The sequence below is a fragment of the Heterocephalus glaber genome, unplaced genomic scaffold, assembly GCF_053883595.1.
Source record: "Heterocephalus glaber isolate CG9 unplaced genomic scaffold, H.glaber_assembly_v1.0 deba00001724, whole genome shotgun sequence".
Classification (NCBI taxonomy): Eukaryota; Metazoa; Chordata; class Mammalia; order Rodentia; family Bathyergidae; genus Heterocephalus; species Heterocephalus glaber.
In genome coordinates, this window is record NW_028258435.1 from 6,136,881 (window position 1) to 6,152,477 (window position 15,597).

A 15,597-nucleotide genomic window follows, 5' to 3' on the forward strand; every position below is an offset into this window, starting at 1 on the left:
AAGAGGGGAGAGCAGAAACTGGCTAGGTTGAATTGCCTTTCCGGAAGCACACTAGAGCCCAGGAGCAAAAGCTGGCAGCAGATATGGGTCTGGGGCGCACAGTTCCTATTGTTGTGTTGACCTGTTGTTAAGAGTGGCTGGGCTAGGCATGGTGGTGCACATCCTGTCTGCAGAGAGCCTTCTGGTCAACCTCTCACACGTAACAGGGCTTCCTTGGCAGTGACTGAGCTGCCTTTCTTCCAAGAAGGTCACACTGATGCCCCCGCCCCAAAAGATCCTCAGGGCATTGCCCAGTTGGCTTTTATGCACTGGGCATTGACATCTCCTGACTTCACCCACCATGGCCTTGACCCTGAGATCGTCCATCCCAAATCACTCTCCCCGGTAACCCTAGATGTGGAGCTTCCTGTGTTAGGAGGACTCTGCTCTTCTACTTCCTTTGGTCTCAACAGATCCTTGCAGCAAGGAGTAGACAGAGGAAGGCTGGTGTCAGTCCTTCAGCAGCCCCTGGGCTCCATTATAGGAGCAACTGCCCCTGGAGGCATACATGGGGCTCTGCTCTGATCACAGCGCCACAGAACATTTTAAACACAAATTGTGCTGAAATGTGTGCCATTCAAGAACACGCACACTTTTCTCCACACTCTCAATTATATCATTAATTGACTGCATCCTGCAACTCCATGTCCTCCACTTCTGCCATTTATTCTGCATTAGGATGAGCAGTTTTGATCCATGATGGTTAAAAAAATTTTCTTGAATGTGCCAAAATGAAATGAAGAAAGATTATTAACCTACATGACAAAATTCAAGCTTTATAACTTGAGGTGCCTTCAAGGAAATGATCTAAGAGTGATGGATAGAGCAATCAGGAAGCAATTAGGAATTGGTAAAAGTCTTTTAATAATGAGAAGAGCATCATAAACATCCTTCAGCCTTGGAATATTGAAAAACAATTATATAAATTAATTTAACATAGGTAAAACTGTAGCCTCAGAAATGCATGGAATTCGAAAGGTGGTTGCCACTGTTAGGGTAGATTATTAGAACTACTCTTTACAGGAAAGTGGAAACAGAAATCTATATGTATCGTGATGGTCCTTTGCCTACAGGATTATACAGGAAATGTAGAGGGCCAGAACCACTGATGTACCTTCCAGGATTGAATGCATAGTGTGACAAACCCAGGTGTCCAGTGAACATCTGATGGGTGGATGGAGAAGTGGGTAAATAGATGGATGGGTGGATAGATGAGGGTGGATGGATGAGTGGGTTGATAGGTGGATGGTTAGATAGATGGGTAGGTAGATGGATGCAGGATATATGGGTGAGTGGATGGATAGATAGGTAGAGAGATTGGAATGAATGGATGAATTGGGTAGGTAGGTGGATGGGTGGGTGGATATATGAAGGGTGGATAGATGGATGGATGGGTAGATGGATGCATGGTAAATGGACTCAGGGTAGATGGATAAATAGGTGAATGGATGGCTGGATGATGGATTAATGAATAGATAGATGGGGTGGATGGATGAATGGATAGATGGATAAGTAGGTAGATGGAAGGATAGGTAGATAGAGGTGGATGGATGAAAAGTAGATGGGTGGATGGATAGATGGATGGATGGGGAGATAAGTGGACGGGTGAGTAGATAGATGGATGGGTAGATGGATGCAGGTTATATGAATTCAGGGTAGATGGATGGATGGATGGACAGATGGATGGACAGACAAATGGGCAGAAAGATGGATGGATAGATGGAGAGATGTGGGTGGATGGATGAATGGTAGATAGGTGGATAGATGACTGGATAGTGGATAAATGGAAGGGTGAGTTGGTGGATGGATGGGTAAATGGGTGCAGGGTAAATGGATGAAGGGCAAATGGATGAGTAGGTAGATGGATGGATGGATAATGGATGGATGGATGGATAGATAGATGTGGGTGGATGGCTGAATGGGTAGATAAATGGTAAGGTAGATGGATGAGTGGGTAGATGTATCTATGGGTAGATAAATGAGTAGGTAGATGGATGGACGGGGGATGGAAGTGTAAATGGATGAGTATTTGGAAATATGAAGGGGTATTTGGAAGTATAGATGGGTATATAGATAGAAGAATATGTGTGTGCATATGACACCTTAAATTTTGAAGAGTAGCTAGTGAGACAAATCATCAGTATGTTCACACATGCATCCAAATTAACTATTGTGCTTTAAGGATGTGGGGCATTCGACCTGTAAGAAGATTGGCAATATGTGAGCACTGTTACCTGCTCAGCTCTTATCTAATGACAGTCTCACCTTACAAAGTTTCCTATCTCAAGTCAACCCATTGGTCATAACTACTGGATTACTCTGCTCATTTATTCAATGAAACATTATTGTGTGCTTTTGAAAAGTTGGACATAGGAATAAATAAGACCAAGGCTCTGTTCTGATGAAACTTTGGCCATGGTTGAAAGATCATCTCATGTATTATTTCCAAAAGTCACTTGAGTCTTTCTCTTACATTTTATGATTTTTCTGTTTTTATTTTAGAGACATGGGTTATTGTCCTTCCAGTAATAATTGTCTGCTGTGCTAAAATTATTTTTCTTCATATCTGGTATTGTTAAGTGCACTATTACTTCACTAATACTATTATTTTTATCTACCGTTTTCTCATGACCTGGACTGCACCAGACATTTTGTTGGATGATTTATATACATGAAGACATCCTCATAAGTATGAGAGGTTATTATCTTTATACAGAAGTTGTGAAAAATCTGGTTTGAAGAGGTTAAGGCTTTATATATAGATAGAAAGATAAAGGGAGAAGTTGAACTCACATCTTTGTGGAACCAAGCCGGGTGATTTTATAGATTTCAGTGAATTTTCCACTAGCCAGGTGAGATAAATATTAATTCACTGGACATGTTCTTTGTTAAATGAAAGCAAACTGAGGTTGTTAAAAATACAGATGTGCTTTGTTAATTTTTTTTTTTTTGGTACCAAGGATTGAACTAAGGACCTTGGGCTTGTGAGGCAGGTGTGGCAACACTGAGCTAAATCCCCAGTCCCAGGTGTGCTTTATTAAATCAGGCTTTGGAATGTAAATGATGTATATAAGCTACCTCCACAAGGTGCCAATCATAATTCTACTCTGATCACCAACACAGTGGTCATGAGGAGCTATTTTCTAGGAATTAAGGATTCAATGCAGGTTCTTACCAAGGAACACTCAAGACCCCCAAGTTCACTTTGCTCTTTGCAATCCTCTCCCTATGCTGGTGTACCTGCTGCTGGTTCTCTGTTATGGCTTGGTCTAGCTGTTCCCCAAAAGCCTCAAGTGGTCATAGGTGGGGCTTTTCAGAGGTGTCCAGATCTAGGGTGTGTGATGCTGGGACTAAGTATGTGATTACTAAATTAGTCCTCTGATTGGTTTAGCATGGTTCTGGGAGTGGATAATGGGAAGGCCCACCCGGGGTGTGAGTGCTACCCACCCTAAGGGCATTAGCCTGGATAGAGTATAAGGGACAGAAAGAGGGCTTCTGTTGCTCGCTTGCTACTTGTTACTTCTTCGCTTTGCTGCCTTCTGCCTGCCATGAACTGTTTCTGCTCTGCAATGCCCCACTGCCATGCCATCTTGCCTTGAAGCCAGCTGATTATGGACTGAAATCTCTACAAACTGTGAGCTAAATAATCCTTTCCTTCTTTAACTTTAGGTGTCTGGTATTTTGTCTCAGCAGTGAGAAAAGTAACTAAGACATTTCCATATCCCCAACCCCTCAGCACCACATCAAGGACAGAGAGGTGGAAGTGAAGTTTGGTCTCTTGCCAGCAGTTTGGAAACACTGACTCAGCTTCCATGGTCACCAACTTCTCAGGAAGACAGAAATGTCACCCTGAGGAAGTTGTTGGAACCACAACATGAAATACATGATAGAAATTGCTTTGTGAATTTTAGGAAGAAAAAATAAGATGTTATTGAGCATATTTGCAACATATTACATTATAATTTCTCCTGTTGGTCACTGAGATCACAAAACCTGCTTTGGCACAGAGTAAATAACAGAGGTTTCTGCTTTCTGGGGTTCCACAGTCTGACATACCTAGCTTCCTGCTGCCATCCATCTCAGCCAGGCTGTTGGGAGCCACATGGCGCCTCCTTCCTTCCTGTGATTGTCCCCCACCCCCACCCTCACTCTCCACTGGTATCTTGGCTCTGCTTGGTGCACAGCCCAACCCCTGTGTCAACTCCCCTGCTAGGTCCTCCTCAATCTAGGTCTCCCCCAAACTAGGTCAGAGTGCACCTGAGCCCCAGCCTGGCTGGCATTCGGTCAAGAACCATGCTCAGCTCTGCTGGCCTGGTTGCTTTGCCCCCATTGCTGCCCCAGTGTCTCTCCCTCTTCTGTGGCATCATCCTCACCACCATCTAAATAGGCCATGCCCAGCTCTGCCGGGGCTCCTCTCCCTCCACTGTCCCTACTTCTTAAACAACAGCAGTATCAGGACACAGGCATCATCCCAGCCAATGAATTCCTAAATGTGGTCACAGGCATCCTATCCACATCATCGCAGGAGAGTGTTCATCCAGGCTCCTTCCCCCAAGGATGGAGAGGATGTGGCTGAGGAGGGAAAAAGCCTCCATTCTGGGTCTGATCATCCACACTTTGTAATTTTTGCATCTATTTTAAAGCAGCTTCCTTCTCCATCATCAGCCCCTTCGAACCCGTGGTCACTTCATTGCAACTAGGTTTAGATTTTGTTTTGTTTTGTTTTGTTGAGTTGGGATCTCACTATATAGCTCAGGCTGGCCTTGAACATACTATGTAGCCTGGGCTGGCTTTGATAGTCCTGCCTTGGCCTCCAGAGTGCTAGAAGTACAGGTGTGCACTGCCATGCCCAGCTTGTATCTGGATTTTGTCCTGAACATCTAGCCTTATTTGTGTAAAAACAATGATTCCAGCTAACAACAGAATCTGGTTTTCTCCAGAGACAGAGCCCAGGAGGATTCAGAGCAGATAGGAGTGTGGTGTGGGGCCTGAGTCCTCTCACAGGACTGTCCCCAACCTGGCACAGCAGGGACAGAGCCTGCAGAGGGGAGAGGTGCAGTGCGGAGCCCCACACACACACACTCATGAGCTGCCTGAGTCCAGTCCCCACCTTCCCCTGCTGTTTCCTCGTCTGTAAAATGAAGGTGCTGTACTGAATTACTTCCAGTGACCTCAAAGCTCTGATGTTGAGTGCCTGCCACCAGCTCATCGAGAGCACCCAGGTGGAGCCACCTCCCCAGGGCACAGAAACCACATTCCCAAATCTCACTCAGTGCCAGTCTAAGAAAACACTCATGAAAGCCAGGAGTGGGGGCACGTGTCTGTAATCCCAGCACTGAGGGAGGTTGAGGCAGGCAGGAGGGCCATGAGTTCCAGGGCAACTGAGGGACTTTGTGAGATCCTGTTTCACGATATAAATTTTAGAAAGGACTGGGGATGTAGCTCAGGGAGAAGATCCTGGGTTCAATCCTCTGTACCAAAAATTTAAAAATTCACCTCCTTCCTTCTTGACCCCAGAGGGACCCCAGGCACAGTGCTGAGCACCGCTATTTCCGTGAGCCTGGCCAGCTTGGGGTGGCCACACCTCCTACTGGTGGTGCTGCAGCCCTGCCAGCCTGTTTACTTGGGCATTTGACTTTTGCATAATGAGGAGTCCACAGCAGGGTAGAAATGGTCTCACCCACATGCTCTCAGGCACTGGCACAGACGTCTCATGCTGAGTGCCATGCCCTTCCTCTTGTAGCACCAAGATGGCTCTGGGGTTCCAGCCATCACACCCATAGTCCCACAGCAAAGAGTGAGAGGGAAGGGAGACAAGGCTGGCTTGGAATCTGTATCAGTGGCTCTCCCTTTGATCTGCTTGACCATATTCCCTGGGAGACAGGCTAGGAGAGGCAGTGTCCAGCTGAGCAGCTGAGCCCATTGCCCTCCTAACCCCGGGGAGGGGGTGCCCTGTTGACAGCGAAGCAGGAGCTGGATGTGGGGCCTGGACACTCTGGTCCCTGTCACGTAGAGTCACGTTGTCCTCCCCTGGCTCTGTCCCCTGCTAATCACAGCCTAACAAATAGCATCCCTCCATTCTACATGTGGACATGAGGACCCAGCATGCCCCGAGAGGTACCATGAAGCCTCTCAGGTCATCACAATGCTTAGAGAGTCGCAGGACCGGAAGCTTCTGCAGTGATGTCACCACATTAGTCGCTCCTCATTTTCTGATCAGACATGATGTCACCCACAGCTGCAGCCACTGGCTGCATGCAGCGAGTCGAGGCCATCGGAGAGGAGTGCGGCTGGAGCAAGGTGCCCAGCTCAGGGCCCTCTTTGCTTCTGCTGTCTCCTGCCAATGTCATTTCTAGGACCAAATCCACTTGGAAGTGTGAGTGGCCATCTATATTTTGAGAGGCATAGACCAAGGTCCACTTAAAACATAAAGGTGAGTCACAACATGGACGGTCAGATGTCCTTAGCAGGGACTCCTTCCAAGCAAGTCCAAAATTGGAAACCAAAAAGCCAGAAATCAAACACCACCCCTGCTCCTGGTGGCAGGGAGTTTCTGGTCTGGGCTGTCATCTTGCAGGGATGTCCTTGCATGGGCCACCGTGTGGAGAGCCTCCTCAGGTCCAGAGGGACTGGGTGTGCACAGCCGGGGAAGGGAGGCTGGGAATTAAGGCAGGGTAGCTTGTTCAAGTCCCAGCTCAGCATGCCAGAAAATCTTTCAGACTCTGGTTTCATCAAGTTCTCATGGGAAATCAAAATAGCCATATCTACTGCTGAGTGGCTGCTGGGACAGGCTTAAGATGATACTATAAGCCAGTTGCAGTGGTGCATGCTTGTAATCCCAGCATTCTGGGAGGCTGAGGCAAGAGGGTCATACATTTGAGCCTAGCATGAACAACTTAGTGAAAATAAAAAGGGCTGAGGATGTAGCTCTGTTTGAAAGTCCTAAGTTCAGTCCTCAGAACCACACACACACACACACACACACATGCACACACACACACACACAGAAAGATGATACTGTGTGTGCTGCCAAAGCCACAGGCTACTGTGCAGTGAGCCAACCTGCTGACCACTGGTCTGTGAATCTGCCCCTCTGCATAGCTGATGTCCCCTATGCCAACCCAGAGTCTCCAGGAGGAGCAGGACTTAGAGGTCAGAGACCCCAGACTCACCCAGTTTGTGTTTCTGGAGACACGGTGTTTCTCCGGGAGCTAATACATCCCCCTTCTCTTCCCTATCAGGATCCCAGAACAGATATATTTCAGAGAGGAAATAAAACATGGCAGAACATTTCCTGTCGTGATGAAGCCCAGTGCCCGTGGGACTCTCTGGGCAGCACGCAGTCGCTCATGATGGCAGCTGTTATCAAGCTGGCTAGTGATGGCATCTCCCTGAAATTATTGGAAAAATAATTAGAAATACTGAGTCTGTCTGGGCTGGAGCCATAGGCTGGCAGAGTCTGTCTTGTGAGGTCATTGAAGGGAAGTGGACCCTGCTTCCAAGCCCGGGACAGTTTGCCCAGTACAGGGGCCGCATCTGAGGGCTGCTGTGGTGACCTCTCCCACCAGCAAGCTCCGGGAGTGCTCAGTGGACAGGACCAGCTCCTGCTGTGTGGTCTGCAGAGCTCGTCCCCCAGTCCTGTGTCATGGGGCTGCTGGGAGAGCATGAGCTTTTACTGCCAGTGACCAGTGCCACTGTCCTGGAAGTGTCCCCTCCAGGAGAGAGCAGCTGCCCTGTGCAGAGAATGGAGGGAGCCCCCGGAACTGCTGCCTGCAGCTGTGCAGAGAGGATGTGCCCTGGAGACAGGGACCTCCTTGTGACCCAGCATGCCTTAAAGGACAAGCAACAGCGTTTTCTGGAAGCTTGTTAGGAACACAGACTCCAGGCACCACCCCAAACTACTGAGGGTCAGAATGCACATTTCAACAGGATCTGGGGACTGCATGCCCCTATCAGCAATTGTTCTGCCTTCCCAGGAAGGGCCACATGTGGGGAGTTTCGTTTATTCTTCGGTTTCTCCAGTTCTCTGCCCAGCCTTTAAAAGAAATTAGTGCCATTTGTCTATTTTTAATCCAGTGTCACCTTAGTCGAGCATTCACCCTGCACTGCCCTGGATTCTGAGGGCGGTGTGTGTGTGTGTGGGGGTGACAGGAGTGTGAATTTCCCCCCACATGGGAGCTCCCCGACTGTCTGAAATAGCTGAACCCCTCCTGTGCAAATTGCAGGTGCTGAGCCTCCAAGCCTGGGGCTGGGTGGGCGTGGATTTCGTGGGCACTGGCTGCAGACAGGGGCCTCGCAGACCCAGAGAGCCAGCTGTTCTTTGTCCTTGGAGGAGCAGGGTGGGTCTAGCCTGCTGCCCCCGTTCAGCCTGGCTCCGCTCCTACCTGATCCGTGGACCAAGGGCAGGGTGCATGGAGGATAATGATGGCAGCCTGGGGCCATTTGGACTGAGTGAGTGAGCACAGCTCCCAGACTGACAGGGCCAGCTTTCTTCTTAGAAGAAGGGCCTGAGGCAGTGCAGTAGCCGACTTCAGAGGCTTCACCCTGGAACCCCCCATGCAGGGACAGACTCCATCTCAAAGCTACAACCCCAAAGGCACCTGCTGCACCAATACCATCTGCCTCCCCCAGAAAGCCAGCCCTCTGGCCCTCGCCAGAACACAGCATGTGCTGGGAGGGCCACATGGGCCCTGCCTGTCCCCAGAGTGGGGTGCTACTCACTAAGCTGCAGCCACTTGGAGATTTGGAGCCCTAGGTCTAAATCCCAGCTTGGAAACCAACTGCTGTGTGCTCTTATAACAATGTACAACCTCTCCAAACCTTATTTTCTGTCTCTGCTTTTTATTTCTTTTAAAAAAAGAGATGAAAAATTGCCTGTAGGGCACTGGGGAGGATCAACTGAGACAACATCTAGAACAGTGCGGCATGGAGTCCCTTCACATGCGTGTGAGGGAGACAGCTGCTCTCGGTATCTTCCTTACCGCCCTCCCCAGGGCCCCAGCTCCTGCTGTGTGGCCCTCTCTCAGTTACCTGCTTTTATTCAAGGAACTGTCTGAACCTGAGTGTCTTTCCCTATGGATAACTACCTGGATTTCCTCCTTGAAAGCCCAAGGGCGAATTACACCCTAGAGTGACATCTTATATTATTGCACAATAAAAAAATTAAAGTTAAAACATTCACCCACTGATCTGCCTATTCACTATGCACCCAGCCATCTTCCACCCATCCTCTTACCCATGCCTCTTCATTCATCTATCCACCCCTACCCATTTACCTACCCACTCACCCATCCATCCACGCATCCAGCCGTTCATCCTTTCATCCATCCACTGGCCCAGCTGTCCCATCCACTCAACCACCACTCATTCCCTCATTCACCCATCCTCTCATGCATCCATCCATCTCCCCACCACCCACCCATTTGTCCGTTCCCTCAGCAGTCTTGCACTAGCAACCACCCCCAAACCCAGATCTGTGCCAGCCATCAAGAAGAACTCAAATTTGAACAGGACAAATCATGAAACCTCTCAGGCCCCTTGTTCTTCTGTAAAAAGAAAGGTTCTGATTGATGAGCTCTCACCCCACTTCCAGCTTGAATACTCTATAGTACTTTCATCATCCTCATCAAAAAGCATCCATAAAAAGACCCCACAACATAGGGAGCTGTGCTCTACCCAGTAGAGACCTCCATGTGCCTGCAGGGAAGTTTAAATTAGGCACAAATGGTTGGGCCGCACAGGTAGATAGATTTAAAATAATACATTAATCATAGAATTGTAAGGAATCACACCAGACAGAATCCTAAGCCTCCTTTCAGAGCAGCATGGATGGAATCCTGGTGTGTGCCCTACCTCACATAGCCTGCTTACTATCTTTACAACAACCTCATTACTAAGGTATTTTTATTGTTCAGGATTTATAGATGAGGAAACAGAGCTATGCCAAACCGCTTGCTGAAGTCCACTCAACAAACACACGGTGAGTGGAAATCCAGCCACAGGCCCCTGGAGAGCAATGCCCTTGCCTGGCTTTGGGAGCTGTGGGAGCGTCCTGAGCCCCCTGGCTTTGTCGAATATCAATGCATGGTGTCTTCTCTTGCAGGTCAGGGGACCCTACTGATTCCAAGCCCCGTGAGCACAGGGACGTGCTCAAGCTCCCTGAAGAGAAGTCCCCCTAACAAAGTTGGATCCATCTGCTCCAGCCTCCCATACACACACACACACACACACACACACACACACACACAGCACTTAGCACACAGACTCACACATGACAAACAGGTGGTTGATACTTGTGTGTGGCTTGGAAAGTAGATTTGATTTTTACCCCTAAATAAGCAAGTCGTCATCTGAAAAATTACTATTTATAGCAGGAGTAGAAGAGAAGAGAGCCTTCTGAATATGATCCATGAACTAAGGGTGTGGAAGGGAACCAGAAGGTGCAAGGGAATGGGCCAGGGGTGCCGGTGCAGAGAGGGAGTAGAGAGAGATTCGCTAGGAATCATAGACATGAAGGGAAAAAAACACACACCGTGTTGTGGAATCTTGATATATGGCAAAAAGTGATTTCCAAAGATAAACGCACAGGCTGGAATCAGGGAAGTCCAACTGCCATTTCAGGTTATGTAAGAGAAATGAGGGCGTTCCTCACTTTCCTTTCCGGTCAGGTAAGTCTGTAGCTACCTGGCTGCCCCTCCTTCTCCCTCTATAGTCTCTCTCTCTCTCTCTCTCTCTCACACACACACACACACACACGAACAGATTCACTCCCCACTCCCACCTCCAGCACCCGGAACCCTTCATCTCCACTTCCCACACCCCTCCCGGCCCTCGCTTGGCGGTGGATACAGGAAGATTTATTATCACTGGCTGCTCGGCTTCTGCCTCCCAGACCCAGATCATCTCTCTCAGAGCTTCTTTATGTGGGGTTGTTAGCTCTGCTCTGCTGACTTGGGAGGGTACATATTTTTAATCTTTATTATTTTTAATGCTATACTTCATCCCTGGGCTTCTGGCTGCAACCACATTCTGACCTCAGAATACCAACATCAGGAGAGCCACTGCCATTTGTCACCCCCACACGGATCGCCTAGGGTTCTGAAATTAAAAAGCGTGGGAGGGAGCACATTTTGCAGTACTCAGAGGCAGGTCAGGCTGGCCTCTGACTGAAGGCCACATGCTGTGCCTGCAAGGAGGGTTTTAACTGAGCGGGAAGAGCCTGCACCTGAGCTGGGAGTTGCAAGCTGGGTACCTCAGTAGGTGCTGAAGTGGTTTCTCTTCTCTAAGGGAAGTCAGACACACAGGGAGCCACAGCATTCTGGCTCTGAGAGCCCTTCACAGCTGAACATGTGCACAGCCTGAGAGGCTTGAGATGCTGTCTTCCCAGGGTCACAAAACATCCCCTCTGTATTTCCAGCATTCACCGCAAACCCTCTTCCTGGCCCTGCCAGCTGTATTATCTCCCCACTTCCAGCTCCTCTGTACTGAGGGTGAGGAGGTGGAATAAAATGTCTTCTAGTGTCCCTAAGCCTGCACTGCGGGGTGGGGGATCTGTGAGCACATAGGGTGCATTTCCAAGGCATGCCCGTGCCCAGCAGCCCCTGAGCCTCCCCATCACCCTGTGGATGAGATTTCCAAAGTCATGTTTGTCCCTTTCTGTAGCTGCGGAAAGGAACCAGGAAAAGGCCATCGTACGGGACAGCACAGAGACACATCACACTCTTACAGCAAGGCCCTCTGGGTCTCCAGCACCCCAACCCCAGCCCCTGGGGACCCTCAGGCCCCCACTGCCCAGCCCAGCCCAGCAAGCCCTGCCTTCCTCTTTTTCAAATGCAGAGTGGAAGGGACAGTCACAGTTTGACACTCTGATGCCAGCAACAGCCAAAACTGTATTCTTCTCACACCCAATTCTGCACTATCCTGACAGCAGGGACAGAGATCTGTCCACAGCTGCTCGGGGTATGTAGGACAGAACTGGGGTGGCAGAAGGTGGCCTATTTGGACTGCTTTTGTGAATTCAAGCTCCGCTTTCTGCCAAAATCTTCTCCATCAGCTCCCATAATTGAATTTTTCCCCTTCATTTGTTAGAATTCACTTCTAAAATGCAGAGGCCCCGGAAAGGAGTGGACCATGAGGAGGGAAGCTCCAGCCATGCCAAGGTGCCCACCAGCCTCCTCCCTGGGGGCAAGAGGAGGGTGCCTGGCGAGGGCCTCAGGACACACAGCTAACTCCCACCTACAGCTGCACTTGGGTAGGTGATGCTGTCATGACCCGGACAGAGACCTGCCCTGCCCTGCCCTCCCCTGCCCTGCCCTGCCCGAAGTCGCTCTGCACATGTGGCTCTTGCTTTCTACTTTCCTTGGGTACTGATGATGGTTCTCTTCTGTAATGGTTTTGGGGTGCCTGCCTTCCTGGCCATCCATGACAGCATCCACAAGACGACTCCGGGCCATGTATTTTAGAAGGCAGTTGCTGAGCACAGCTGTGTCACTGGGCCGCACCTGCCCAGTGACTGCTCCACCTGCCTGCTCCCAATCACAAGCCCTGTGGGTGGGCAGCACCCAGGGAGGCCCCAGGCACCTGCTGAAGCCCTGCAGATGGCAGGAAATCACCGGCCTTCTGAAAACTGGAAAGGATAGCTTCACATTCTAAATGGCCCTAGCAGGCTTTGAAGCAGTAATGTTTTGTTTTTTAGTTTTTCTAGGCCAGCATAGCAAGTAGGAAAAACAAAAACTGGAGTAACATTTTTTAAAACTGAAAGTCTCTTAATATTTAATGCACAGACGGACAATTTCTGAGAATTCTAAGGGGGAAGCTTGGGGTCCAGCCAGCTGGGCACCCTCACACTCTGCCCTCTCCTATGGCTCCTGAATGGCGCCACAGCTGCCTTCGAAAAATTCAACAGTGACTCCCCTGGCCAAATCAAAGGCCTCATGTTTAGCTCTCACTCCTTTTGCCATCTCTTCAGCATCTTGTCCCTTCCTGGAGCTTTTTATACTACATTAACGTCTCTCCTTTTATCTATCTATCATCTATCTATCTATCTTCTATCTATCTGTTTATCTATGGTGGTGCTGGGGATCAAACCCAGGGCTTCACACTTCTTAGGCAAATGCTGTACCACTGCACTGCACCCCCAGCCCCCTCTTACATTTTTAATGGCTTCCTTGTTTTTGGATGGTTGTTTTCCTTTCTTGCCTCCTGTTTGCTGAGTCTGGACATCATTCCCAGGGCAGCTCTGTGGTTGTGCGCTTTGCCTCTTGAAGACTTTCCACCTGCTTCTCTTCCTGTCCAATGACTTTGCAGAAAAGGAAGAGGGAGAGGGCTCTGCAGCTTGGCTTGACTTTCATCTGACCTCTCACCTCCCCATAGCATCCTCTTCTTTCCCCACCCTGGCACCTGGCATAGAGCACTTAGGACAGGAGCCCTTCTCCCAAACTCCCAGTGCCCAATGAGGCACGTGTAGACATATATCATGAAACAGTAGATAACCATCATGCTTAATCATACCATCATGGGACCACCAACAATTCCATTTACAGTAGCGGTCTTCAACATTTTGACACCAGGGACCGGTCTCCTGGGAGATAATTTTTCCACAGACTGGGAGGATGGTTATTTGCAGATGATTCAGAGGAGCACAAGCTAGATCCCCCATACTCACAGTTCACAGTAGAGTTTGTGCTGTTATGAAAATGTAAAGCCCAGCTGATCTGACAGGAGGTAGAGCTCAGGAAGTGATGTGAGCCAGGTATGCTGCTTCTGGTCCTGCTGGCACCCTGCGGAGTAATCAGTATCAGCTTTGAACTTGACCACTTGGCAGGGCTTCCCATACTTCATAGCTTGTGATCTCCACCACAGCACTAGGAGGAGCTGTTAATATGGTAATTATTCTACAGGAAGTGGAGGGTCAAGAAGTATTTTGCCTGCTTGGGTTACAAGAAGTTTTGAGTTACAGGTAACAGAAGCTGACTTGGACTAAAATGAGCAAGGAAAAAGGAGGAAATGAAAAAAGTGAATCAAAAATGGAGACACTTTGGCAGGATTTGCGGCTGACGTAGGACTGGAAGGCTATGGTCCCACTGGTCTCTGGGAAGACCAAGGCCCAGCTGGTACCTGGAGTCTCCGTGTAGTCCTTTTTGTGAGAAGGTTTCACCGCCCTCCATCTCTGTGTGTCTGCTCAGCTCTGCATCTTGGAGAGGCACTCGTGGAGCTGGTCCTGTCTGTGTCCACAGCATGATGTCTGTGGCAAGGCCACCTCAGCAGTTTCCATGGTGCCAGAGAGGATAAGATTTGGGATTTGCCCTAAGGTCACTGATCTTTCAAATTTATGTCTCCCATGACCCTGAGGTCAGAGTTTACATGTGACCGCCCTTAGGCAGGTACCCACTGTCATCTAGATTATTTCCTTCTTAACCAGAATTAAAGGTCTCTGAATTATCAAAGATGAAAAACTTGAGGAGTTTAGAGCCAGCTATCAGGGTTGTGAATGGGAGGTGGGTGTGGATCTTGTCTCTGTCCCAAGATGTCTCAGTAAAGACACTGGACCCGGGCCTGCAGCCTGGGAGCTCAAGCTTACAGGTGTGCTGCCACCCTGGAGTGGCAGGGCCCAGGTGGACAGCTCAGTCAGCCTGCCCCCTTGTCTAAAATGACACCTAAGTATTTACTTAGGAAGAGGCTCTGTCTGTTGTTAATGAGCGCAGAGTCCTGATGGAAGAGGCTACAGAGAGCAGTGCCCTTGTCAACTCTCCTGAAGAGGCAGCAGCTTTGCCCCTGCCCACCTGACCAACAACAGACGCCAGGTTTGGGGACTGGATGGATGACATGGTCCTTACATTACAAGCTGCTATAACCTGTGTTCTGCAGTGAGCAGAGGAGGCTGCGGACAGCACAGGGAGGACCCAGGAGGCTCAGCACAGTTGTTGAAATGATAGTGCTCACAGTGATGTGACACAGCTGTGCCCTGGGGCATGTGCAGGATTGACCTTTAATGAAATAATGCACAGGTGGTAATGTTTCCACAGCTCTCCCCTCAATCCCAGCTTCCCCTCCTCTGTGTCTTCATGAAGTTTTACTAGTTCATTTAGTGCTAAAGTGTGGGAGTACTGGCTAGAGCGACACAAAAAAGAGTGAGTTGTACAAGGTTTGGACAAAATTATGATGATTATTTAAATTTTAAAAAATTTATTACAGTAAAAGACACATTGCTGTGAATCTCCTCAAAATCCTCCCCTCACTTTGAGCACACTCATCCCAGAATTCTCACCACTTTCTGAAGCAGCTCTGGAGTTCTGTTTCCTGAGTGTCTTTACGAAGTATGATCAAAAATACAGTGAATGCTGCTGCTAAGTGCCACACAGCAGAAAGGCAGCTTGTAAAAGCATGACGCTGTGTCCTCATCAACCTTAGACACCTGATCTGACACCGTGAAGCTTCCAGCTCTTCCCCAAAGTCACAATGACCAGGAAAGGGAGATGTTTTGAGTCCATTCAGGACATCGAGGCAGCCGGGACAGCACAGCTAAAGACCCTCAGGAAAGAGGACTCCAGAGCTGCTGCA

At 49.0% G+C, this 15,597-nt stretch overlaps 1 long non-coding RNA gene across 1 annotated transcript; it reads right to left on the minus strand.

The window, feature by feature from the left end:
- Positions 1-931: 931 nt before the first annotated feature.
- On the minus strand, positions 932-10,768 carry LOC147821645 (uncharacterized). Its single transcript, XR_015446725.1, has 3 exons — positions 10,571-10,768; positions 7,212-7,430; positions 932-6,696 (listed from the first exon to the last, which is right to left on the minus strand). It is a non-coding gene; the product is annotated as an uncharacterized LOC147821645 (long non-coding RNA).
- Positions 10,769-15,597: the final 4,829 nt, after the last annotated feature.